This window comes from Symphalangus syndactylus, chromosome 8, assembly GCF_028878055.3.
Source record: "Symphalangus syndactylus isolate Jambi chromosome 8, NHGRI_mSymSyn1-v2.1_pri, whole genome shotgun sequence".
NCBI lineage: Eukaryota > Metazoa > Chordata > Mammalia > Primates > Hylobatidae > Symphalangus > Symphalangus syndactylus.
The window spans coordinates 58,179,841-58,207,624 of record NC_072430.2 but is presented as its reverse complement, the minus strand read 5'-3'; the positions used below and the strand labels follow the sequence as shown (position 1 = coordinate 58,207,624).

General features: G+C 37.0%; 1 long non-coding RNA gene across 1 annotated transcript in view; it reads left to right on the top strand.

The window, feature by feature from the left end:
• Nucleotides 1-7,095: 7,095 nt before the first annotated feature.
• LOC129487826 (uncharacterized) overlaps nucleotides 7,096-27,784 on the top strand; it is a 58,348-nt gene continuing 37,659 nt past the window's right edge. The window contains exon 1 of the long non-coding RNA XR_010122110.1: nucleotides 7,096-7,227. This is a non-coding gene — a long non-coding RNA (uncharacterized lncRNA). The remainder of the gene's footprint in view (nucleotides 7,228-27,784) is intronic.

The window sequence follows — 27,784 nt, the reverse complement described above, 5'->3', positions numbered from 1 at the left end:
AAAATAATTTGGCTAAAAGAAAATGTTAGAAGAATAAAAAGGATCAAATATAGTGATATACAAAGTCAATTAAATGTATACATTTGAAACAGTAAAAAAAAAATAGAAGAAACATTCCCCAAAATCTTGGGACTCATATAACTTTAGTTCATTGCCCTTCGTGTTGTGGTAATTAGAGAAGGCCAGCAAACATTTTTTTAAAAAATTTCTTACATAAGTCTGAAACCTAAGAAAGGATGTCCCCATGGCCTCTTGCTGAAGTTGGTTATCTCTGGGCTTTTATTTTTTTAACCTTCTGGAAAAAACTGCCAACTTTGGCCCAGCTCCAACTGTTCTTCCTTGCTGGCCCCAGTGGAAATGTAGTCGCTGCCCTATTCCAGCTCAGGCAGACCAACCAGTCCACGTTCAGTTCTTGCGATTTTAACAAAGCCATCATTTTTCAACAGAAAATTCATAATTGAGTAAATCATATGCAAATCACACCCACGCCTGGGGAATTCTGTTTAGTCCACAAAGGACAGCTACCCAATTTGCAAGCACAGCATCTAAATAAGGCTAAATCAAGAGTAATGGCACATGTCAAATTCCCAAATGATACGGTCATCTTCTCCCTGTGTTTCTTCTAGGACAACAGCACTCTGTAAATTTTTGAGGCTTAGCAACTCTGCTTTATTTTTAACTTTTATTTGTTCAGTCTTCCCTTATGAACCCCTTGCAAAAGCTTCTGTGGCCACACAATAATAGCAGATGCTGCTGTTGATTGCAGGTTCAATCCTCTGTTTGAGTCCTAGATAGGTAATGAGTTATAGTTATTCCTGATAATGGATATTTTCTAAACTCTTAGCCTTGAAACTTATAACCTTTAAATAAACATTAAGTGAAAGTAATATTTTTGTTAGATAATATGTCAATTTTAAAAATTAGGAAATACAGATAATTATGAAGAAAAAATCAAAACCATTTTGTTAACGTGTTGAGATAGGACTTTTTGGCTTTGTAATTTTGTGTGTGGAGGCACACTTTCATTTACTGTTTCAACATTCGACAGATATTCATTTTGTGTGTTCCAAGCACTAGAAACTAGGTGTAAGGAATATAGCACTGAAAAAAAGCGTCTCTTTACACAGAGCTTACTTTCTAGATTCTCTTCACAAAAATGGAATCATTCCATACTGCAATTCTAAAGCCCGCTTTTATTCCATTTAAAGTATATTGCATGCATTAGTATGCTAACTATAGATCTATGCAATATTTTCAAATGACTGCTTAATAGTTCAGTATTTGCTCCATTATGAATCTAACTCCATAATAATAAAGTTTCCAATGTGTTCTGTTATTATCGTACGAATAACTTTTCAAAGGAAATTTCTACACTGACACATAAATAAACTGGCACATTTATTTACTTATATAAACTTCACACTCCAGTTTTCTGTTTTGTTTTGTTTTTGTGACAAGGTCCTGCTCTGTCACCCAGGCTGGAGTGCAGTGGCAATATCGCAGCTTACTGCAGCCTCGAACCCCAGGGCTCAAGTGATCCTCCCACCTCAGCCCCCTGAGTAATTGGGACCACAGGCGCATGCCACCATGCCTGGCTAATTTTGTTTATTTTTTGTAGAGACAAGGTCTCACTGTGTTCCCCAGGTTGGTCCATAACTCCTGGAATCAAGTGGTCCTCTCACCTCAGCCTCCCAAAGTGCTCGGATTACAAGCATGAGCCACCGCGCCTGGCCTATACTCCAGTGTTTTGAGTCCTAGCTCATATACTCCTTTCCAAGTCAATACGTAGATCTACTTTACCATTATCTTTATATTTCCTTGTATGGATAGTCCATTTTTAAAAGGCAGCTCCCAATTTATTGTTACTATAAACAACAACAAATGTCCTTGTGCATGTACTGACACACATTTATGTGAATGTTCATTCCTTTAACACTTTAAAATTGAAATACATGCTTGGTATAAAAATTGTAAGTACAGAAGTGTATTAAATGAAAAATATAAGCTACATCCTATCCTTTCTTCCAACTCCTAGTTCAACTCCTTGGAAGTAAACCACAGATATTCTCTGTACATTTATTTTTCATATGAATTTCTTCCACAGATCCCATATGTGCTACCTAGTGTGTTTGATCATATAGCATCCATGCCTTCTCTCCTTCGAAACTGCACCCTGATTTTCAAGAATACCTATTCTTCCTGCACTAAATCTGCTCCAACTACTCCAGCTCCCTTATTTTTCACACAGGTTAAAACAAATTAAAACTATTCCAGCTTGTGGGCCTGTTCACTTGCTGCTTCCATGACCTTGAAAGCTTATCTTCAGATCGCCTTAGCTCCCTCTCTCAACATTTTAGGTTTTTGCTCAGCTTTTATCTTGTCAGTGCAGTATTCCATTACAACCCCATTTACCCCATTTAAAATGGCAGCCCCAGCCCCACACCTTCCATCTCCTTTCTTGGTTCCACTTTTCTCCAGAGCATTATTCATCATCTGACATTCTATTTTTCTTGTCTGCACGTTTGTTTATTATTTGAATTCCCCCATTAGAATGTAAGCTTCATGAGGGTAGGAATTTTTGTCTATTTTGTCCACTGTTATATTGTTAATGCTAGAACAGTTATTACCATATAATGAATAGGTGCTTAATGAATATTTAATAGATGAATAAATAGCAGTGAAGGGCACACATAATTTGAGGGCTAATTAGACATTGGTTTGAGTCTCAACTTCGCTAAGGCTATAATGATAGCTCTGTGATCTTGGACACATTTCTTTGTCTAAACTTCCGTTTCTTCATCTGTAACAGAGGGTATTAAATTTAATTGTTTCATAGGGTGTTATAATGATTAACAGAAGTTCCATCATGAAAAATGTTTAGGGCAGTACCTGGCACATAGCAAGCACTCAACAAAGCATTTCTTCCCCTCCCCTTCCCCTTCCCCTTCTCCTCCCTTCCCCTCCTCCTCCTTCTCCTCTTCTTCTTCTTCCTCTTCTCCTCCCTCCTCCTCCTTCTCTTCTCCTCCTCCTTCTTCTTCCCCCTCTTTCTCCATTTTGTTATTATTATAAGATAAAAAGCATAACCATGTTTTTTTTTCCCTTAGAGTTCCAACTTTTTGCATAGCATACAAAGCATGTGGAACCTCTCATGTGCAACAAGCTGACTCATGTCCCCCTCCAGTGTATCCTAGCATTGCAATGCAGGTAACACTGCCAAATCAAAAGTGTCCTTCTGCTTTGCTCCACCAGAGTAATTTGCTACTAGGGCAGTCATTTGAATATGGGGTCACTGTAGCCTCCTTCTACATGGTAGGGAATAGCCATAAAGATTGGTCGAAGTTTAGAGTTGCTCATGTTAATGAAAACCTGGAACCTGGGACAGCACCAACATTTCTATACTAGTATGTAAAGACATACCTGAGGCTGGGAAAAAAGAGGTTTAATGGAATTACAATTACACATGGCTGGGGAGGCCTCACAATCATGGCAGAAGGCAAGGAGGAGCAAGCCACGTCTTACATGGATGGCAGCAGGCAAAGAGAGAGAGCTTATGCAGGAAAACTACCATTTTTAAAACCATCAGATCTCATGAGACTTATTCACCACCAATAGAACAGTATGGGAGAATGATTTCATTATCTCCCACTGGGTCCCTCCCACAACATGTGGGAATTATGGGAGCACAATTCAAGATGAGATTTGGGTAGAGACACAGAGCCAAACCATATCAGTTTCCTTGAGTGATTTAGTGATGCACTCTTGGTTCATACACTCAAAATATATAGCTATCCCATTCCTAGTTCATAGCAGTAAAGGACAAAGTAGCTAAAGAAGAAACTCACTTAATTTCTTGAAATTCAAGAAAAGAGGAAATGACCCAGTCGTGTGTCTCACAGACTAATTCCCAGAAACTCCTTCTAGCTAAGACTCAGGCTCCAAGTTTAGTCATTACCATATTTTTTTATTCACTCAACAAAGTTTTTAGAATAAACACTATGGGGAAGTTACCATAAAATATGCCATGAAGACTCTTTCTGCCTAAAGATAATTGTTACTAGTTATAAAAGTCATAAAAGCTGTTTATTGAGAAATTATCTTGTTTAAGGCATTTTATGTGGGAACTTAAATCCAAAATGATGGGGATGTGGAGGATATGATAAAATCTACATTACAGATAAGAAAACTGAGGTTCGAAGAAGTTACCTATGCAAGGTCACAAGATAGATTGTGACTGAGCCAAGAGTCAAACCCAATGCTGAAAAACATGGAAGCCCACAATTTTTGCAATATTTTATATTGCTTCTGAATATTGTAATCTAGAGGGGAAAATATAAAAGCTTATCAATAATATAAATTATATCTAAGTTATTCAGTTGCATCCAAGAAGCATTTATTGAGGATGTAAAACACTGTTACGCATTTGAAGGGGGTATAAAGCCTTGAATAAGACAGTCTACCCAGATCTTCTTTAGGAGATTGTACTCCAATATAGTACAAATAAGTGCTATAACTGAGTTGACAGAGAACCTTATTTCTGATTAAAGAAGATCAGAGAAGGTATCACAGATAATGTAAGTTGGCCACTTCTGGAAGGTTATAAGAGTATTTCAGCAAGTGGAGAAGGGTGGGAAGAACACAACTAAGCACAGATACTTGGTGTGATATTGAGCATGAGTGAGTAGTCTGAAGAGGCAATTACTTTTGCACCAACCTAAAAGAGCTATAAAGAGATTCACTGGCTATAGGAGGCAAGCCACATCATTGCCAGGAAAAGGGTCATGGGAGGCTGTAGACCAGGAAGGTCGAGCTGGATGATATCACCGCAAAAATGCGCAATTCAGGAAAATCTGGATGCGAAGGATTGTGAATCACAGGCCTTGAAGTTGCTGGGCCACAGGAACTAGAGAGATGTGGTAATAACGGGGAGACGACTGTGCGTAGAACTAGCCATTCTCAAGGTTCCAGATGGAACTGTGGAGTGGTGATAGGATCATTTCAACAGGCTCAAAATGTCCATTTCTGACCAGCTGTACCCTGGGTTTGAATCATCAAAACCTTCAGTCTGGCAGTAGGATTACTTTGAAATGGCTTCACTAGAGTGGGGGCCTGGTTTTTGTTGACAGGAATGGTATGGAGCAGCCTTAGGTTAATGGTATGACTACTGAAAAGTAAACCCTCAAATGCTAGAGTGTTTTCCCAGTGTAGTGTCTTAGCCCCAACACATCAACAAAGACCTTCTTGTAGAATATTGCCAAAAAAGATGCTGTTTTTTGAATGCTCTTCTAATGGTTCCTGAAAGTATTAGGTTTGTACAAAAGTAATTGGGGGTTGCGGGATTTTTTGTTTTTTGTTTTTGCCATTAAAAGTAATGGCAAAAACCGGTAATGGCAAAAACCGCAATTACTTTTGCACCAACCTAGTATTTGATTGTTCCCTACTTCAAAGTGTTTTATTGATGCCAGAGAAACCTAAAAAATACTCTATGGGGGTTTAACTCAGGTATCTATTGTTTTTTTAGTTACAAGACTTACTGTTTAAACCTTGACATAGAAGATAATAGATAAAAGCATACTATTATTCTGGTAGAAATTAAAAGTAAAATGGCTGCTCAGGTGAGGCTGTACTGTTTTTCTGTTATTCTGAATTGACTGGTAGTTTGATTAAATGTATTGTTTTACACCAAAAATGTATACCAATAACTATCACTATAACATGTTTAATTGTATAATGTATTATGGGTGGATTTTGGTTATTGAAAGGATATTGCTTTTAAAATGTGCTTTTTTTTTTTTTTTTTTTTTGAAACAAAGTCACTCTGTTGCTCAGGCTGGAGTGCAGTGACTGGCACAGTCTTGGCTCACTACCTCCTGGGTTTAAGTAATTTTCCTGCCTTAGCCTCCCAAGTAGCTGGATTACAGGCATGGGCCACAATGCCTGGCTAATTTTTGTATTTTTAGTAGAGACGGGGTTTCACCATGTTGGCCATGCTGGTCTCAAGTGATCCGCCCGCCTCAGCCTCCTAAAGTGCTGGGATTGGGATTACAGGTGTTAAAATGTGCTTGGTGGTTTTTTTTTTTTTTTTTTGAGATGGAGTTTCACTCTTGTTACCCAGGCTGGAGTGCAGTGGCGTAATCTCGGCTCACTGCAACCTCCACCTCCTGGGTTCAAGAGAGTCTCTCGCCTCAGCCTCCCAAGTAGCTGGGATTACAGGTGCCTGCCACCATGCCTAGCTAATTTTTGTATTTTTAGTAGAGACGGGGTTTCACCATATTGGCCAGGCTGGTCTTGAACTCCTGACCTCAAGTGATCCACCCGCCTCGGCCTCCCAAAGTGCTGGGATTACAGGCATGAGCCACTGCGCCCGGCAAAATATGCCGGTTCTTGTAATGATGTCTTAAAGTTCTGAATATCACATACAAAATAAAACCATGTGTTTTCACTTTTTAAATCCCCACTGGGAAAGAATGTTCAGCTGAGTGCTACTGAGATTTGCTCCATTCTCTAAAGTGGAAGAGGTTGTGAGGAGGCAGAGTCGCGGTGAGAGCACTACTACTTTCAAGTCAGGAATCCCTGCCTCAAAGCACTGCCCCAGAGCCATATGACACACACAGGCTGTTCACCTTTCTTAATGTTAGAACTCGGTCTCCTCAAGAGAAGAATCTTGTTAATCATACCAACAACTATTTTGTTCTTTCTGCCTCATGCTTTGCAAGGCAAAGGGGTGCAGGAATTGGAAGGCAGAGTGGATACTCCTCCTCCTCCGCCTGCTATTACTACTATTGCTACTGCTGCAAACGCTACCAATTCTTTGGCTGCTAGCTAAGATTTGTTGGGCATTTTCTATTTGCTACACCTTACTCTAAGCATTCAAATATATTAATTCAATCCTTCTAGTAACTCTATCAAGTAGCTATTTTTATCTCCATTTTACAGGTGATGATCTAAAACACAGTGATACGGGTAGGATTTGTGTCCTCATCCAAATCTCATCTTCAATTCTAATCCGCAGGTGTTGTGGGAGGGACCAGGTGGGAGGTGATTGGATCATGGGGGCAGTTTCCCCGACCCTGTTCTCGTGATAGTGAGGGAGTTCTCACGAGATCCGACAGTTTTATAAATAGCAGTTTCCCCTGGGCCTTTTTCTCTCTCCCGCCACCTTGTGAAGAAGATGCTTTCCTTTCTAGCACGATTGGAAGTTTCCTGAGACCTCCCCAGCCATGTGGAACTGTGAGTCTATTAAACCTCCTTTCTTTATAAATTACCCAGTCTCGGATAGTATCTTCATAGCAGTGTGAAAACAGACTAATACAGACAGCAAGGATACATAACTGGCCTGAGTTTACACCACTAGTAACTGGTAGAGTGTGGTCTAACTTAATCTACTTTACCAGAAAATGAAAGCATTAACATGTACTCTTTTAAAAATATTTGTTGACATACTCCAACATGTAACTCCATGACAAAATTTCTTCTACAGAGGCTGAATAAACAACTGAGCCACTTAGCCAGCTTTGACCCTCCAATATTTTTCTGTCTACAAAAATAGCACAATTTATTATCTTTTTAACAATAAAGAGGTTTAAAGTTAGAGGAAAAGTGGAGTCATTTTTCTGCTTCCGTGACTAGGAATTGGTCTCTTTTGTATAGTTGTCTAAAGGTATGTTAATAAACATGAGGGAATTCACACTGCCTATCTGAAAATTTTGTTTTGCTTTGTTGTATTGGGTTTCTTTTGGGAGGACAAAGTGATGTGAATTCTTCTGACCCTCATTCCAGGGTATAAGAAAGAGATAAACACTAAAGTCCGCAAATGCATATTAATAATTGTCTACATAGTATATCTGCTTGGGGCAATGATATTTCGAGCCTTGGAGAAAGACTCTGAGGTACAGCAGTGACGGTTGGCCATTAATACAAAAATTGATTTTCTGAAAAAACTTTCTAATATGATCTGAGAAGATGTCGGACTTTTTCTGCAAGTAAGAGATTAAGATATGGTTATTGTCAGAGTCGTAAGACTGCTATCCATGTAGAAAAGTTGTGTAGTGTAAAAATTCCATGAAATAAATTCCTTCATTGAGGTTCAATACAGTTTATCAAAACAGAGCATTTTGTTTCAGCTGTGAACCAGGTAGGAAAGACTAGAGTAAGAGCAAGGAAATCATGCAGACTGGGAAGAAAGATGAAGGTAGCATGTGAGAAGAAAGTAGAAGGAGGCAAAAATCAGAGAAGGAACAAATTACAACCCAAACACTAGATGAGTATAAAAACTAGAAATATTCTGATTGATGTGATCCTGAGAAGTTTCTTTTACCATTGTTCCTTATAAAATTCAAAAAGGTGTTCTGAAAAGGAGACAATAATTTGGCAGAATATATGGCTTATTTTTCTTCCTCTTTTTTCAAAGATTGTGATGTTCTAAATTATGGACACATTGCCTTAAGCCTTTTCTTATGGTATTTTTTGTGATAGAGAAAATGTAATTCTAATGAAATTATTGTTATTACTCTTTTCCTTTAGGGTTTATACAACTTATGCCAGCCATTCACCAACTTTGATGTCATGAGACATTTCCTTAAACTTATAAAAGTTTTACAATTTTGCATTTTTTACATTTAAGTCATTAATCCATCTAAATTTTGTGTGTGTGCATGCATGTGTGGGTGCATGTAAAGCAGGATCTAATTTTACTTATTGTTTCATATGGAGAGCCAATTGTTCCAGAACAATTTATTGAATAATTATTTCCTCATTCATTTTTAATGTTATCTATGTCATATTTCAGGTTCTCATATGTATATAAATCTGTTTTTGGACTTTTGATTCTGTTCTATTCTGTTTGAATTACAATAGCGTTGGAATAAGTCCTGAAATAGATGTTTTTACTCTTTTGTGTGAATTTCATGATCAAATTCATACAAGTGAATCAAATTCCATGATATACTCTGCTGACGTTTTGATAGAAATGTCTTTGAATTTGAGGAGAATTATATGATGATATTGTATTCTTAAACATAAATAAGGCATTTCTCCATTTAGGGCTTCATCTATGTTTTCTAAGTTTTTCGATAAAGATTTATAATTTTTACCATTAACAAGTTTGTATATATTTCATTATCTTTATTTGTAGGTGACATATAGTTTTGTTGCTATTATGGATGACATCTTACCACCATCATTATAATAATCACTAGTGCAATATTATTACTTTATTCTGATTGATTTACTAATTGTCACATTACCACCAATTTGAAGTTTGTGCAGTCTGTTATATTTTCTAAGTAACAATTATGTTGTCTGTGAATAATTGTTTTTCTTTTCTAATTTTATTGGAGGTTTGATGCGGGTAATGATATATATTATTTTACTCTTTATCTCTAATTTTTGAATTTTTAAAAATCAACTTTGAGGTATAATTTTTATAAAATAAAATCCACTCATATAAAGTATACAGTTTAATGAGTTTTCCAGATGTATACATCAATGTAAAAACCATCAAAATCAAGCTATAGAACTTACACATTATCTCAAAAATCTTTCTTAGGTTTTTCTTTTTTTTTTTTTTGAGACAGAGTCTCGCTCTGTCGCCCAGACTGGAGTGCAGTGGTGCGATCTCGGCTCACTGCAAACTCCACCTTCCGGGTTCATGCCATTCTTCTGCCTCAGCCTCCCAAGTAGCTGGGACTACAGGCGCTCTCCACCATGCCTGGCTATTTTTTTTTATTTTTTATTTTTATTATTTTTTTTTTTTAAGTAGAGACGGGGTTTCACCGTGTTAGCCATGATGGTCTCAATCTCCTGACCTCGTGATCTGCTCGCCTCGGCCTCCAAAAGTGCTGGGATTACAGGCATGAGCCACCGTGCCCAGCCCCTTTTTAGGTTTTTCTAAATTCCCCCTGCCCCAGTCTCGGGTAACCACTGATCACTTTTACTTGCTATAATTTTGTGTTTCCTAGAATTTCTTATACATAGAATTATCTATTATGCAGGAATCATATATTTATAGTCTTTTACAGCTCACTTCTTTCCTTTAGCATGATATTTTTTATATTTACCCATATTATTTCACTCACCAATATGTCATATTTTGTTGCTGAGTAGTATTCTATTGTATATCTGTACCGAAATTCCATTTATACAAATTGATGAACTTTGAGTTGTTTCCAGATTTGGGCTATCACAAATATTTTTAATGTCTTTTGTGAGGAAACACACCTTCGTTTTTATTTTGAGACAGAGCCTCGTTCTGTCACCCAGGCTGGAGTGCAGTGATGCGATCTTGGCTCACTGCAACCTCCACCTCCCGGGTTCAAATGATTCCCCTGCCTCAGCCTATGGAGTAGCTGGGACTACGGGCGTGCACCACCATAACCGGCTAATGTTTTGTATTTTTAGTAGAGACCGGGTTTCACCATGTTAACCAGGATGGTCTCACTCTCCTGACCTGGTGATCTGCCCGCCTCGGTCTCCCAAAGTGCTGGAATTACAGACTGAGCCACTGTGCCCGGCTGGGAAACACACTCTTTTTGGTAATGCCTAGGAGTGAAATTGATATGTGAAATACTAAGTGTGTGTATAACTCTATAAGAAACAGCCAGAATGGTTTTTCAGAGTGGTTGTATAATTTCACAGTCCCATCAACAATATGTCAGAGTTCCAGTTGCTCTGCATCTCCACTGAAATTTTATGTTGTTAGGTGTTGCATTTTAACTGATCTAATGATGATATCTCATTGTGATTTTAATTTGCATTTCTCAGATGACTAATTATGTTAAGCATTTTTATGAATTTATTGGCCATCTCATACCATCTCTTGTGAATTGTTCAAATATCTCCCTTTTTTAATTTAACTTCTTAATGCTGTTACATGTCCTTTTTATATAGTTTATTATTTATGCTTGTTTATATGATATATTTCAAGTTTTGGTGAATTGTATGAGTAATCAAAATTTATTGTTCTTGTTTTTAATATGAATATCCTGTGGTTTTTTGTTTCAGAATCATGTTTTTAAAAGACTATATCTTTTTATGGTTGCATAGTGTTCAAAATGTACAGGATATAATCTCAAAGTATTTAGCATATGAAGAACCACAAAAATCTCAACTGATGATGAATTCTCCCAGGTTTTATGTGTCTGAAAAAGTTTTTGTTTTGCCTTTTTTTAAAAATGATATTTTCATTGTGTATTTAATTCTGGTCTGGCACCTTAAAGATGTTGCTCCATTGTCTTCTGGTTTTCATTACTTATGACAGGAAGCCTGTTGTTTTTTTTTAATATATTTCTTGCTCTTTACATACTGTGTGTTTTTTTTCTCTGGCTACATTTTTAGATAGCTGGTTTTTAGCAATCTGATTATGCTGTGTATGTGTTTTTTGTGTGGAAGGATGTTGGTGTATGTGTGTGTGCATATGTGCATGTGTGTCTGTTCATCCTGCTTGCAGTTCACTGAGTTTCTTGAAAGTAGGTTTATAGTTTTCATAAAACTGGAAAAATTTCAGTCATTACTCTGCCCTCGTTTCATCAAATTTAAAATTTTTCAGTCATTATTCTATACCCTACTTTCTCCCAGTACACATACTTAATACATTCTATATTTGACTGAGACTGATTTTGAGGGGTGTTTTGTTTCTCCATATGCATACATTTGGATAAAATTTACCACTATGTGTTTATATTTACGAATCTTTTCTTCTGCTTCCAATCCCATCTAGTGAAATATTCTTTTCTATTGTATTTTTCATCTTTAGAATTTTCATTTGGTTATACTTTTTAAATATTCTATTTTCCCCCCTTGTTATGTTAACGCTTCCTATATCCTTTAGGTAGTTATAATAGCTGTTTTACGATTCTTGTCTGCTAGTTCCATTACTTTATTTATGGGTTTGTTTCTATTGAGTGATTTTTCTCCTGATCATTGGTTATATTTTCCTGCTTCTTTGTATGTCTAGCATTTTTTTAATTGGATAATGAGTACTGTAAATTTTATATTTTAGAGTGCTTGGGTTTATGGTTTCTTTAGATTCCTTGGACTTTCTCTGGCAGGCAATTTGTTACTTAAATATTACTTTCATTTTTTTCAAGATTTGTTTTTAGGCTGGGTGCGGTGGCTCACTCTTGTAATCCCAGCACTTTGGGAGGCCGAGGCGGGTGGATCACGAGGTCAGGAGATCGAGACCACCGTGAAACCCCGTCTCTACTAAAAAAAAAAAAAAAAATACAAAAAAATTAGCCGGGCGTGGTGGTGGGCGCCTGTAGTCCCAGCTACTCGGAGAGGCTGAGGCAGGAGAATGGCGTGAACCCGGGAGGCGGAGCTTGCAGTGAGCCGAGATTGCGCCACTGCACTCCAGCCTGGGCGACAGAGCAAGACTCTGTCTCAAAAAAAAAAAAAAAAAAAAAAAAAGATTTGTTTTTAAGCTCATTTCAGGCTTACAGTAGCCAATATTTTTCTGGAGCTAATTTTGCTGCACTTCTCACTCCTGGCCTTTCTTGATTATCTACTGTATTTCCTATAGTCTCTTTAGCTGAGAAAGCTCAATTTCCAACCCTGTGTGAGCTTTAGGAATAGTTCAGTATATAGGCCCCAGTTATTATTCTTTCCCAATATATTAGTTGTCTGTTACAGCATAACAATATTTCCACAAACTTAGTAGCTCAAAACACATTTATTATCTCGGTTTCTGTGGGTCAGAAGTTTGAGTACAACTTAGCTAGGTCCTCTGCAAGACAGCAACCAAGGTGTCAGACAGGAGTGTGGTCTCAGCTGAGGAAAAATCTCCTTGCAAACTCACATGGCCTTTAGCAGCATTCAGTTCCTTGCAAGTGGCCAGACCAGTGACCATAGTTGCTCACTGGCCATCAGCCAGAGGTTATCTCCCGGTCCCTGTTGCATCACCAGTAGGTAGTTCACAGTATGGCAGCTTGCTTCTTCAAAGCCAGCAAGGTAGAGACTGCATGGTCTCTACCATGGTTTCTCATGGTGTTTTTGATTTGCATATCTCTAATGGTTAGTGATGTTGAGCATCGTTTTATGGGCTTATTGGCCATTTATATTTATTTGTGTCCTCACCAACCTTTGTTTTTTCTGCTTTGTTTTCTTTTATAGAGTCATCCTAATAAGTGTGAGATGGTTCCTCATGGTGTTTTTGATTTGCATATCTCTAATGATTAGTAAAAGTCATGTACATGATTCAACGTATATGATTAGATTACATAAGACTGTAGTGCCCAATCTCATTCTTTTGCACGTGGATGTCCAGTTTCCCAACACTGATTGTTGAAAAGACTATTCTTTCCCCATTAAATAATCAGCACCTTTGTAAAAAAGTATTTGAACATATACGCAAGGGTTTATTTCTGGGCTGTTTATTCTATTCCATTGGTTTACATATCTGTCATTATGCCAGTACCACATTGTTTCAACTCCTATAACTTTGCAGCTTTGAAATTAAAAAATGCAAGACCTCCAGCTTTGTTTTTCAAGATTGTTTTGGCTATTTGGCATCTCTCGATATCCCATACCAAATTGGAAAGAATTTTTCTATTTCTTACAAAAAACTATTGGGATTTTGATTAGAATTTTAAAAATCTAGATCATTTAGGGTAGCATCGATCTCATAAAAATATTACGCCCTCCAATTCATGAGCAAAGGCTATCTTCCCACTTGGATTTTCTTTAGTTTCTTTCAGCTACCTTTTGTAGATTTCCTAGGTTAAGTTTATTCTGAGTATTCTTTTTGATGCTATTACAAATGGAATTGTTTTCTTAATTGCCTTTTTGAATTGTTTGTGTATAGAAATCAACTGAATTTTGTGTGTTGATACTCTATCCTGCAACTTTGCTGAATTCATTTATTAGTTCTGATAGGGTTTTTAATGGAATCTTTAGGGTTTTCTACGTGCATGATCATGTCATCTATAAATGGAGATAATTTTACTTCAAGCTTTCCAATTTGGATGCCATTTATTTATTTATGCCTATTTGCTCTGTCTAGGATTTTCACACTATGTGAAAAGCAGACATCCTTGTCTTGTTAATCTTAGGAAAAAGTTTTCAGTATTTTACCATTGAGCATGATATTAGTTGTTTTTTAATATACGGCCTTCTTATGTTTAGTTGGTTTCTTTCTATTCATTAGTTTCCTTTCTATATGGTAGTTTCCTTCTTTTTCTAAATGTTTAGTATTTTTTTTTTTATCATGAAAGGGTGTTGAATTTTGTGAAATGCTTTTTCTGCATCAATCAAGATGATCATATAGGTTTTTTCTTCATTTTGCTAATGTGGCATATTACAGTGACTTATTTTCAGATATTTGATTATCCTTGCATTTCAGGAATAATTTCAACTGGTCAAGTCATACAATTCTTTTGGTATGCTGTTGAATTCTCTTTGCTAGTATTTTACTGAGGACTTTTGCACCAGTATTGTGAAGCAAGTAACATCTGTTGCCTATCACCCTAAGTAGCAGCTCTAGGACATCAAACTCCTGGATGGTTTGCATGTGTCTTCCAACTTGCAAGAAAGTTGCCAAGAAAGGCACAACTTACGCAGGCATTGGGTGGAACAATGCTTTACTTACATAAAGAAGGGGCAGAATAACATCAGCTTAAATTGTGAGCAAGGGTCCTTCATGGCCAACAGATTTTGCCTTACAGCTGATGCAAGGAAACTGTCTACTGCAAGTGAAGAACCTTGACCCCCTTGCCCATGGGGTCTGAAATATAAAAAAATGAGGGGTGAGCCTGAGCTCCACTGACACACACGTTTAAGCAGAACAAAGGAGTATACACCAATCCTGCAACAGGGAAAGATATTCCCAAACACCCAAACAGATATGCCCAGCACAAGCTGTGAGGGCTCCTTATTTCCCTGTAAGGAAATGTTCCAGGCTCACAGCCAGTCTTACGTTACTATGCAGAGGGCAAGAATCTGTGCATGACTGCCTTTCCCCACAAGTATCCATCAGGGATACTAGTCTATAGTTTCCTTTTCTTGTAATGTCTTTATATCAGGGTAATGCTGGCCTCATAGAATACATTTGGAAGTGTTCTGTCCTCTTCAATTTTTTGGAAGAGTTTGAGGATCATTGGTGTTAAGTCTTCTTTACACTGTGTTTGATAGATTAACTAGTGAAGCCACCTGGGTTTAGGGTTTTCTTTGTTGAGAGGTGTTTGATTACTGATTTAATCTCCATACTAGTTATAGGTCTGTTCATATTTTCTTTAATGATTCAGTCTTAGTAGGTAGTGTTTTTATCAGAATTTATCCATTTTATCTAAGTTATCAAGTTTGTTGGTGTACCATGTTCTTAGTACTTTCTTATAATCTATTTTATTTGTTAAGTTGGTTGTAGTGTCCCCTTGTTCTTTTCTAATTTCATTATTTGACTCTTTTTTTGTTAGTCAGTGTAGCTAAAGACTTGTCAATTTTGTCAGTCTTTTGAAGAACCAGCTTTTAGTTTTGTTGATTTACCTATCTTTCTGTTATCTGTTTTGTTTCTCAGCCTTAAGCAAGAAGGAAAAATGGAAAACCTAAAAATATGTGGAAATTAATTAACACACTCTTATAATCTTTATCGTTTTTTTCCTTTTGCCAGTTTTGAGTTTAGTTTGTTCTTTCTCTAGCTCCTTAAGGTATACATTTAGGTTGTCAATTTGAGATATTTTTAATGCAAGCATTTATAGCTATAAACTTCCCTCTTAGCATCTCATAAGTTTTAGTATGCTATGTTTTCATTTTTGTCTCAATATATTTTCTAATTTCTGTTGTGATTTCTTGACACGTTGATTGCTTAAGAGTGTGTTAATTAATTTCCACATATTTTTAGGTTTTCCATTTTTCCTTCTTGCTGTAATTTTTAGTTTTATCCCATTGTGATTGGAAAAGATATTTTGTATTATTTCAATATTTTAAAATTCATTAAGACTTGATTTGTGACCCAAAATATAGTCAGTCCTGGAGAATGTTAGATGTATATTTGAGAGAAATGTGTATTTGGCTGTTGGGTGGAGTGTTCTGTATATATTTCTTAGGCCCAATTAGTCTAGTGTTTTTCAATTCCTCAATTTCCTTATTGATTTTCTCTCTGGTTCTTCTATTCGTTATTGAAAATTGGTCATTGACATCTCCTACTATAATTATAGGAACACCTATTTCTTTAATTCTGTCAGTGTTTGCTTCATGCAGTTAGGAGCTCTTATGTTTGGTGCATATATGTTCATAACCATTAAATCTTCTAGTAAACTGACCCTTTTATTATTATATACTGTCCTTTCCTGTCCCTCTTCACAGTTTTTAACTTATTCTATTTTGTCTGATAGTAGTATAGCCACTTCTATTTTAGTTACTATTTGCATGAAATATCTTGTTATCCTTTCACTTTCAATCTATGCATGTCCTCAAATCTTAAGTGAGTCTCTTTTAGAAAACAAATAATTGGACTTTTTTCAATCCATTCTGCCAATCTAATATCTTTCAGAAGTTAATCCATTTACATTTAAAATACTGATAGGAGAGAGCTTTCTGTTGTCATTTTGTTGTTTTCTGTATATTTTACATTTTTACACCTTATTTCTGTCCTTATTGATTTCCTTTGGGTTTAGTTGATTTTTTTGTAGTGACCAAAGACAAATTATACAATAAACACATTATGCTTTATTGAGAAATCTCTGCCTGTAGCCTCTTGCACCAAGTGAGTCTGTAGATAATATTAAATAATCTAATGTATAATTTAAAATATTTATTTTATGCTCTAATTAGCAGAAAATTTAAGACATTTTGACTCCTTTCTCATTTTCTTTTGAGTACTCATTTCCTTTTGAGAATATTCTGTAGATATTTTCTTTAATGTTTAATCATGGATTATTATATACAATATCCTGACATTATAACATTCTGTTTTAAACTGATACCAACTTAATGGTTGTAAACAAAAGTTGTACTCTTTTACAGCTCTACTCCACTTTTGTTATTGATGTTACAAATTACAATTTTATATAATTGTATACCTATTGACAGATATTTATAATTATTTTTTATTCTCTTCTCTGGTCTTTTCTGGGCATGCATCTTCCCTGAGCCTGTGCATGTGCTTTTTTCTTAATCCCTTCCTATATACACAGCTGTTTTTAAATGTCTTAATTTCCCTATGAGTTTCACCCCTGCATTTTCTCAAGGACTTATATGTCCTACTGTATTTCTCTGCCTATAGTCTTTTGTTCCAAGTAAATTTGCAGATAATATTGGAAACTTTAATGTCTGATAATTTAAATTTTTTATTTTATGCCATAATTAGCACAGCACAGTCAAATCGCATTATATGATAAATCACCATTTATTATGTAATTTGTTTCTTGCCACTTCTCTTTAACTTGAAAGTCCATGTTGTTTCCATTACATCTCCCCATACATGTAGATTTCAATCATGAAAAATAAATGACAAGACCTGAAGGGAATGTAAAAGTTATAGTAGCTGCCATGTTAGGATGATTGAATTATGAGTGATTTTTTTTCTTCCTTCAAAGAGTTCACCTAAGATTTTTTTATAACAAAAGCAATAAATTATACAATTTTAAACTCAGAAATGCAGATAAATGGCACAGTAGAGTGGATTGCATTTTTATTTTAAAAATATGAATATTATTTTAAAAGATGTTTTACATATTTATTATTTTCCTTTCCTCATTTTAAAGCTTTCCTGTAGGTAATGATGATAAGTAAATGACCATTTGAAAATCTTATCCTTATTCAAAAGAACAATTTTCAAAGGGGAAGTGAATTTTTCGCTGTCAAAATGTGCTATAAAAATTGAAGATAATCTGAATGTTTGTAATTTACATTTTTTTCCTTGAAAGCAGTGATAATTTTAGAAATGTTTAATTTTACTTTCTAGTTTTAAGATCAGATTCTAAAAGGAGGCATGTGTATTGGTTTTTGTTGTTGTTGTTGTTGTTTTTGAGCCGGAGTCTTGCTCTATCTCCCAGGCTGGAGTGCAGTGGCACGATCTTGGCTCACTGCAACCAAAGGAGGCATGTTTTTAGGTACTAATAAAAAGAAGATGTTATGGGAAAAATTCACCATATGATTATTTACATCTTATTTCTTGTCTTTAATTTCTTATGAAAGAGAATCAGCACATCATTTACTCACTCTTAATATCAATTTGGATTCTCCATGGTCTTTCCTGGATTGCTCTTCTATTTAATATAATAACCAGCTTCTTGCAAAAAATGGAAACAAAGCTAAGTAAGAACACATCTGAAACAGAGGGTGTAGAAGAAAAAAAGAAGCCAGTGCTTGGAATACAATACTTGTAATAGTTTTCATTCATCGGGACTGCAGAATGTTTCCACAAAGCCTTTTCAAATGTTTCAGAAGAGAAAGGAGGAAAAGAAAAATAATCAGATGTTTCTCCACAAACCTCTTATATGGGTTATAGTTTCACATTAAATTTATTTATGTTTATTTTTTCACTTAAAAATAATTTAAAAATATAATGCAAATCTCAATTTTACTTATCAATCCTCCCCACATCAGCCTTACCCCGTATCTGGATTCAGACTGGCATGTTTATTCAATAGCAGCTTATTCTGAAAGCTGTGTTTCCATTTTTCCCCCACCATGTACTTCAGTAAAGGTAGAAACACACATGTAAAGATCTATGGAGTTATTTTAATTGGGATCTATTTTTTATACACATTATTTCTGATTATCAATCTAATTTTCTTTTTTTTTTTTTTTTTTGAGACGGAGTCTCACTGTCGCCCAGGCTGGAGTGCAGTGGCGCGATCTCGGCTCACTGCAAGCTCTGCCTCCTGGGTTCACACCATTCTCCTACCTCAGCCTCCTGTGTAGCCACCAGGCCCAGCTAATTTTTTTTTTGTATTTTTAGTAGAGACGGGGTTTCACTGTGTTAGTCAGGATGGTCTCGATTTCCTGACCTCGTAATCCACCCGCCTCGGCCTCCCAAAGTGCTGGGATTACAGGCGGGAGCCACTGCGCCCAGCCTCAATCTAATTTTCTTAAAATTGTATGCATTTTTTAGCTCTCTCAAACAAAAGCCATATTAACTCAAAAAGTATGGCCTGAGGGATTTGCTGTTTCAGTAACTATGGTCCCTATATCATAGTAGCATCTTTTTGGGAGAAATTAGGAAATTTAGCCTTTGATCTTATTCAATGTGATGTTTTAAAAAAAATTCAAAGTAAGAATTCTCTAAATATATACATAGATACAAACATGGATATAGTTATAGATATGGACAGAACAACAGGTAGATATAGATGTGTGTGTCTACAGTAATGGATAAATGTGAGAGCCAGAGAGCCTCTATGTATCTTATAAAAAGACCCTTATTTCCTTCAGCAGACAGGCATAGCTGAGCAAGAAGGTGAAAACCTAGTTCTTAGAGCCACAGTGCTCTAGTGACCTTGGAATACTCAAGGCAGATCTATTATGCAAAATCCAGGGCCCTAGTGGGCATCCTGAAACATGAGATTGGAGAAATCTGGATGTATACTCCTAAGGATGTTGACTCTGCATCTTCTACCTCTGGACCCTCTGGCCTTGGAAAGGTGGCCCACCATTCCCTAATAAGAGCATGTGCTTCTGTTGTGTTACCGTGTTACATCCCAACCTCCTCCCCTGGTTGCCAGACCAATAACTAGAGCTAAATCCCTACACAAACTGTCAAGAAACATGCTGGGTGGAATTAAGGGAAAAAGGTACTATGTAACAAGGAATTGCAAGAATTCATTGGCCTGTAACTGGGACTGGATTTTGAGGGTACTTGACCAAGGTGTACAAAATATAAAACTGGTCTTGCAAGAAATCATTGGCTTGGTGGCACTTGCTTTTATAGACAGGATTTAACACCCTGAAAAAGGACCCTAGGGGAAGGGAAAATGCACTGCTGGGGTGATTCTTGGAAGCATGAAAAAGTGATGGGAAGCACTGAATGAAATGGGAATTCCCAAGTTGGCCCACCAGATGGTAGGGGGAGGTACAAGAAGGAATCAAGGGGCTGAAGGAAGTGGGCATGCTGGAAGAGATACATAAGGCAAGAGGCCAACCAGAAATTATGCTCCATGTTCACTACTGGGCACACCAGATTTCCTCTATACTTCTATATGTTCCCATTATCTAGCACTAACTACATTTCTCTGACAGTCATGAGCAGTCACATAAAACAACAGCATGGCTTCCTTTTTCACCTTTTACCTCAGTGAAATGTTGACCTCAAAAGCATCAGATGACTGTCTCCACTTCCAGGTCAGTGGAACCATTCTTGCCCTCTAGAGGGAGCATTCCTCCTCTGGATAACAAAATCTGTACCCCAGCACAGGCAGGAATATGGGCATGTAATGTAAAAAAAAAATCGTGGGTGGATCTTTCCATGTCATTTTGAGAAATGTCACCACCATTCCATAGATCTCAGTCTTCAGTCTGTGAGAGAAAGAACAAGTAGGTTTTGAGTTAAGAACATACAGCACATTGGCAGGAAAACATGCTGACTTCGCAGTGTTTATTGCCAGCTAGTCTCATAATTTAGCCTTCCATAGATGTTACGTATTTCTTTTTTTCTTTTTTCTTTTTTTTTTTTTTTTGAGATGGAGTCTCACTCTGTTGCCCGGGCTGGAGTGCAGTGACTGTGAGCACTAGAGACAGAAAATTAGAAAGGTTCCAAGAGAGCCAAGGACTCCAGATCAGCAGGATAGACAGCACTGCAGAGAGGACCAGAGAGCTAGAATGAAGTGTATCAAGTGTGATCTACAGAGCACCTTCACCAAATTTACCTGGAGTGCTTCTTAAAAATGCAGATTTCTGGAGCCTATACTAGATACACTGTATCAAAATCTCTAGCAGTCTCATTTCCAGGAATCTGGATGTTTAACAAACTTCACAGGTGAATGTTGTGACTCAGGTGTGGTCTTCACATCAGCAGCATTGACATCACCTGGGGACTTGTGAGAACTGCATAATCTCAGGCAGACACCAAACTTACTCAAGCTTAAGATTCCCAGGTGACTTGTATGCACATTAGCAGTTGAGGATTACTGATTTTCTGATTCATTGCAGCAGCAGAAGTCTTTAGATTGTGAATTTCAACAATATTAGTGGAGCAATTGAAGTAGCAACCACCCAAAAAGTGGCTTGCTGTTGTACTGATCGGATCTTCCAGTGACTTCTCTCCTTGAAAGGTATTTGAAAGCAGAACTAGTTCCTTTGGATTGAGCAAATCCTAGGATTTGTTGGAATAATTTGGGGGTAGAAAAGGGGGAAACCCCAAGGACTTCTTAGTAATCATAAACTCTTTTACAGGCTGGGACTAGTGTCTTACTCATCATGAGCACAAAATTTAAGGGGGCATCAGAAGCCTCAGTAATCAAGATACATCATGTTTTAGTGAAATGTTTTTAAAATTTAAAAAACTATGCAAAAATATCCAGGATAAACAAAATATCAAAATTTTAAATAAAAACAGTATCAGCATGACAGATTTTTCCCATTGTTTCAGACTTCGGTATGGCTTGGAATGGCACTATTACTAATCCTGTATTTAAAATTTCGATACTTTATTCATAATAAATTTGTTTGTATTAATTTATTAGATATTGCATTGAAATAGTATGTATCTTAATTACTCAGCTATTTGATACATGCCTCCTTAAATTTTGCACCCAAGGCGAGTGCCTCATCCTCTCATCCTAGTCCTGGCCCTCCTCTCTCACCAGTGTGTGCAAGACACGAATGCACACAATCATGTGCTGTACTTTAACTTGACCCAGATTTATAGACAGATAAGATTCTCCCAGGCATTTCCAGCTCACTTAACCAAGTTCACCTTTCTTTGACTTTGGACTGAGACAAAGCACAGTATAGTAGCTAATTCAGGCTCTGGAAGCTGATTGTCTTGATTCCAGGTATGTCTCTATTACTTAGAGAGGGTGACCTTGGGCAAGGTATTTAACCTCTCCAGGTCACTGTTTGCTCACCTATAAAATAAGTAAAATAACAATACCTCAGAGAATTGGTGTGAAGTAACATACAAAGTGTTTATTACAGTCCCTGACACATAGTAATCATAAAGTATTATCTCTATTATTATAATTACTGTTTAATATGGTTTAGCTCTGTGTCCCCACCCAAATCTCATGTCGAATTGTAATCCCCAGTGTTGGAGGAGGGGCCTGGTTGGAGGTGATTGGACCAGGGGGATGGCTTATAATGGTTTAGCACCATCTTCCTAGTGCTGTCTTATGATAGAGTTCTCCTGAGATTTGCTTGTTTAAAAGTGTGTAGCATCTCCTTCCTCTCTGTCTTTCTCTCTCCTGCTGGCCATGTGAAGATATACCTGTTTCCCTTCACCTGCCGCCATGATTGTAAGTTTTCTGAAGCCTTCCCAGAAGCAGAAGCCTGTACAACCTGCAGAAACATGAGCTGATTACACTTTTTTTAAATGAATTACCCAGTTTCAGGCATGTCTTTGCAGCAGTGTGAGAATGGACTAATACACTGTTTTTGTTATTATCCTGGGTCCTGATGAGATTTTGTCTTGCAACTGTTTCAGTCACTAAGTTAACCACTGTGTGTTTGATCTCAGTTTCTTCTTTAGTTTCCACCCGGGGTAGAGTGCAGTGGCAAAATCTCAGCTCACTGCAACCTCTGCCTCCTGAGTTCAAGCGATTCTCCTCCCTCAGCCTCCCAAGTAGCTGGGATTACAGGTGTGTATCACCGCGCCAGCTAATTTTTGTGTTTTTTAGTAGAGACGGGGTTTCACCATGTTGGCCAGGCTGATCTCGAACTCCTGACCCCAGGTGATCTGCCCGCTTTGGCCTCCCAAAGTGCTGGGATTACAGATGTGAGCCACTGCACCCAGCCTAGTTTCCATCTTGAAACTATGATTAAAATAACCTCTGCCTTAACTTTCTTAGATGCTTCCCAATGGCACATCTTTCTTGGCAAAAAAAGTGAAGCAAGTTTTGTATACTAACAACAATTAACTATTAATACTCTGGAAGCTTCTGCTAGTTTTTTTAAGAGTCTGTCTTTTTTAAATTAAAAAACTTTTTAGTGTTGAACTATTCAAAATACACATAAAAGTAAGGAGAATAATGTAATGAATCCCCCTTGGACCTATCACCCAGCTTCCAGAGTTATCAACACCTTAATCTTGGTTCATCTCTCTTTCCCTCCACTCATACATAGTTTTTTTCTAGAATAGTTAAAAAATTCAGGCATCATCTCATTTCACCCATAAATACTTCAATATCTGAAAGCTTTTTGAACCTAAATTCCTCAAAAAAAAATTTAGATGAAAACTGTTACATAATCCTAGTGATACACAATGTAACTGATTTTACTATTCTAATGTGGTATCTATGCACTTTCTTTGACACACAATGGAGGTGGGGTAGAGAGAAAAACTGGATTCTTTTTCCTGAAATATAGCAAATAGGAAATGTCAAGAGTGGGTCATAAAATGGGACCCAAGTCAGAGATGACTGGGAACAGGTGCCAGTGACAATGGGTCTTTACATGATATTTTGTAGTCTCCTTATTGGAACACCTTACCAGAACAAATGGATCTCATTTTAATGAAGATATAATTTGTCACCATAATCAACAATGCCTGCTGGCATGTGGGAAGGGTACATAATGAAGTTCAGAGTTCTGCATGCAAAGATGGTAGCAGGATAGATGAAATATTTCTTTATACAAGTACAAAGGGAGGGACACACAGACGCTTCCAACTAAAACAATCAATTAAAAAAATAAACCATCGAGCCACAAAAAGAGAAGAGCCTTAAATGTACATTGCTAAATAAAAGAAGCCAATTTAAAAAGGCTACATACTACATGATTCCAACTATATGACATTCTGGAAAAGGCAAAACTATAGAGATAGAAAAAATCAGTGGTTGCCAGAGGTTCTGGACAAGGAAGAAGATGACTGGGTGGAGCACAGGAGAATTTTAGAGCAGTGAAACTATTCTGTATGATATTACAATGTTAGATACATAATGTTAGGCCCTTGTCAAAACCCATAGAGCTGTGCAACAAGAAGAGTGAGCCTTCATGTAAACTATGGACTCTAACTGATCATCGTGTATCAATTAGTTATTAAAATCTTGCATTAGTGTAGGTGAGGGCTGCATTAGTTGAAGGTGGGGCAGGGGAAGAAGGAGTATATGGGAATGCTGTCTTTTAAACTCCTTTTTCTATAAACCTAAAACTGCTCTAAAACAGTCTATTGACTTTTTAAAAACTGATTTGGTGTTTCCGAGATAAGTTTTAGTGTAAGAAAAAAATGATTAGGATTCCAGAGAAAATGGAATTTTCTTTAAGATAGAAATTTTCTTTATTTTAAGGTAGAAATCTGGTTTCATTATTTTTGCCAAGATCAGAAGAAACTTTGCATCTTGTCTCCCATAAATATTAGTTTTATGTATTTGTCATGTACTCTATATATTTGAGTTTTATGTTATTTGTCATGCTTTTTTCTGACTCTTCTTTTTGCACTATTATAAACTAAGACTTTTTTTTCTTTTAACTTCTATAATATGCTTTCAAGATGTAATTCATTAGTATAAAAGGATTATGGGTGGGATTTTTTGTTTGTTTTAGAATGGACTCTATAACAGCTTCATCCTTAAACTAACAGACCTTTCCAGGCTGCAGAGGCATCCAGATATCTTCACTTGAACAACCATCTTTAGATGCTCCACCTGAAATCTTCTTCCAAACCACTAGTCTTTACCTTAGAGTATTGCAGTTGCCTCCCAACTGGTTTTCCTGTTTGGCCCTGTTCCACACTTGCCACCTATTCTTACCAGAGCAACCAGATGGGTTTCAGTAAAGTCAAATCATGCCATGACTCTACCAGAAATCCTGGAAGGAGTCCCATCTAGTCTGCTCCAGCCACACCAGCATTTTTGCTGTCTCTTGACTTTGCCTTTGCTGGTCCCTCTACCTGGAGTGCTCTTCTCCCAAATATACCTCTGATGTGCTCCCTCACTTGCTTCAAGTGTTTCGTTAAATGTCATTTGTTCAATTTGTCCTACATTAACCACTGTATTTCAAATGTTTGCCTTCTTTTCCATTTTTGATCTGTAGCACTTATCTTCTATACAATTTTGTTTATTCATTTATCTATTGTGTTTATTCTCTGTTTCTTTTCCCTAAGCGATAAACCATGTGGGCAGGGATTTTGTCTGCTTTGTTTACTACTGTATTCTCAACACTTAAAATCTACCTGGAATGTAGTAGATGCTCAATAAATGTTTATTGAACAAATAGAATGAAAAAGGATGCCCTCTAAGAGCAAACTTCTTCTTGAGGTTTCTGTAGCAACACCCATAATAAATCTGGGACACTTTCTGGAGCAATTTACTTTCACATGGTCTTCCTAGACATGGACCTATTTTTAATCCCACTTTCTAAGGGAAATGGCTCTAAATATGTACTGCACAGCTGTAGAATGTAAGGAATGTCAGATGTGGCCTCTGATTCTCTTGAATAATTTTTGAGGACTCATAGGATAGATGTCATAATTATGTAAGTAATAATTTTATTCCAAGAGCAATTGTTAAATTTAACACTCTTTCCACATTTTTATTTGTGGTAATGGTGTCCAACTTTCTTGAAGTGGTATTTCCAGAATCATATACTTGTTGCATATTTTCCATACCAGCTATGTGGTTCAATGTCTTCCAAAGTAATAGATTAAAAGGTAGCTATTTATTAGCTTTTTAAAATCAAAGAATGATTGTGTATCTGAATGTTATTTAATAGACAAGTAGAGAAGAGCTTTAACCATCCAACTGGTTCACATAGTAACTACCTCCATCAATTGAGTTCATACTGACATCTGGAGGCCAAGCCTTGGCACTACATAAAGGCTATTACTCATTTCAGAGCCCATCAGAGTAATTAGTGCCTCTAAACTTCCTTAAATAAAAATCTGAAACATCTAAAAATATCAAAAAGTAGTTAAAAAAAGAGGTTTGAACTTTTTATCTTCTACATATAGCTGTGTTTCTGAAAATTTGAGTATGAATTTGGGAAAAGAATAACAGTGATGATGAGGAACATCTGAGTGCCCGGTAGATGCCAGGCAGCATGCTCTCATTGTGGCAACCCATTCAATCTTCAGACCACCCTGTGAGATAAGGACTATTGTTATCTCCATTCTACAGTTGAAATCAAGGCTCAGAGGGATTAGTAATTTCTTAGTGTCACTTAACTAGTCTTGGTGCGGCAGAACTTGAACCCAGATTCATGTGACCAAATCCCCAGGTCCAGCACTCTTGGAGATGGACCAGTTTACACTGTTACAAAGATTCTTCAACAAGGATTGTGTTTAAAAGCATAGTTATCTTTAAAGTTGCAGTTATTGGCCAGGCAACGGTGGCTCATGCCTGTAATCGCAGCACTTTGGGAGGCCAAGGTGGGCAAATTGCTTGAGCCCAGGAGATCGAGACGAGCCTAGGTAACATGGTGAAACCCTATCTCTACCAAAAAACACAAAAATTAGCCAGGCATGGTGGTGTGTGCCTGTGGTCCCAGTTACTTGGGAGGCTGAGGTAGGGGGATCACTTGAGCCCAGGAGGCAGAGGTTGCAGTGAACCAAGATCCACCAGGCACTCCAACCTGGGTGACAGAGTGAGGCCCTGTCTCAAAATAAATAAAATGAAAATAAAATAGCAATTATGTTGCACTATATTTTTGTCAAAGGACATTCCTATGAAGAATAAGCATTCTGGGTCATTCCTATAGGGAGCCAAGGTATATAACTTCCTAAGTCATAAACACTCAAAATAGACCATCAAAAATGTTACCTAGAAAAGAGGCTTAGTGGAAAGGGGCAGGAGTGTCTCAGAAACCATCATTTCCCAAAACGAAGTCTAAGGTCTACTTTTTTGATACCTAATATTTGTACATATTAATGGGGTACGTGTGAAATTTGTTACACTTCTAGAACATGTAAGCCAGGTATTTAGGATATCCACTGCCTCCAACGTCTATTTTTGAAGTGCTTTCTTGGGCTAAAGGAGTTGGGACTACCCCTATACTAGTGGAGACCTGAAGGGCTATTTATCCAAGGCCCATATTCGTGAAGGGGCTCAAATGTAGATCTTCAAATGGGGTATACTGATGACATTGAAAGATATTGTATAGTTTTAAGCTTATGTTCCATTAACTGACCACCTCCATTATGTGGAGCAATGACTTTTATGAATGTTATTATCTTTTAAAAAGCATAGTTATATTGCACTGTATTTTTTTCTGTCTATTAATTTGTTAAGTGTATTCATGCTATATTTCAACTATTATACGTCTATTCTGGCATTAAAAAAATTTTTAGTAAACTAAGAGCCTCCAAAGATGGAAGGGGCCCAGGTCTCTGTAGCCCTTTTAAATGCCCAAGTGGACAGCTCTGTACCTTCCACAAATGCGCTTGGAACGTTTAGCCAAGAAAGTGTTAATCTGTGCTTTAAGGACTCTCTTCTCAAACTCAGCCTTCTCTTCTAGGAAGTAGTTCCACTAAAGTATCATCAGGCGTTTGTTGATATGTCCAACCACTCAAAAGCTACGTGTTACAGATTATAAGTAAGAAACTAGAAAAAGATACTTTGCTTTTGGAAGGTGGATGATTAAGTAATGAACTTCACCCAGAGCATTTTGGCTAGTGTAGTTCCTATACTTGGCTAAAGTGACTTAGCTGACTTCAGTGTTTCTCGATGATTAAATACTCCTAATAATGAGGGCATGCTTATTGTAGAAA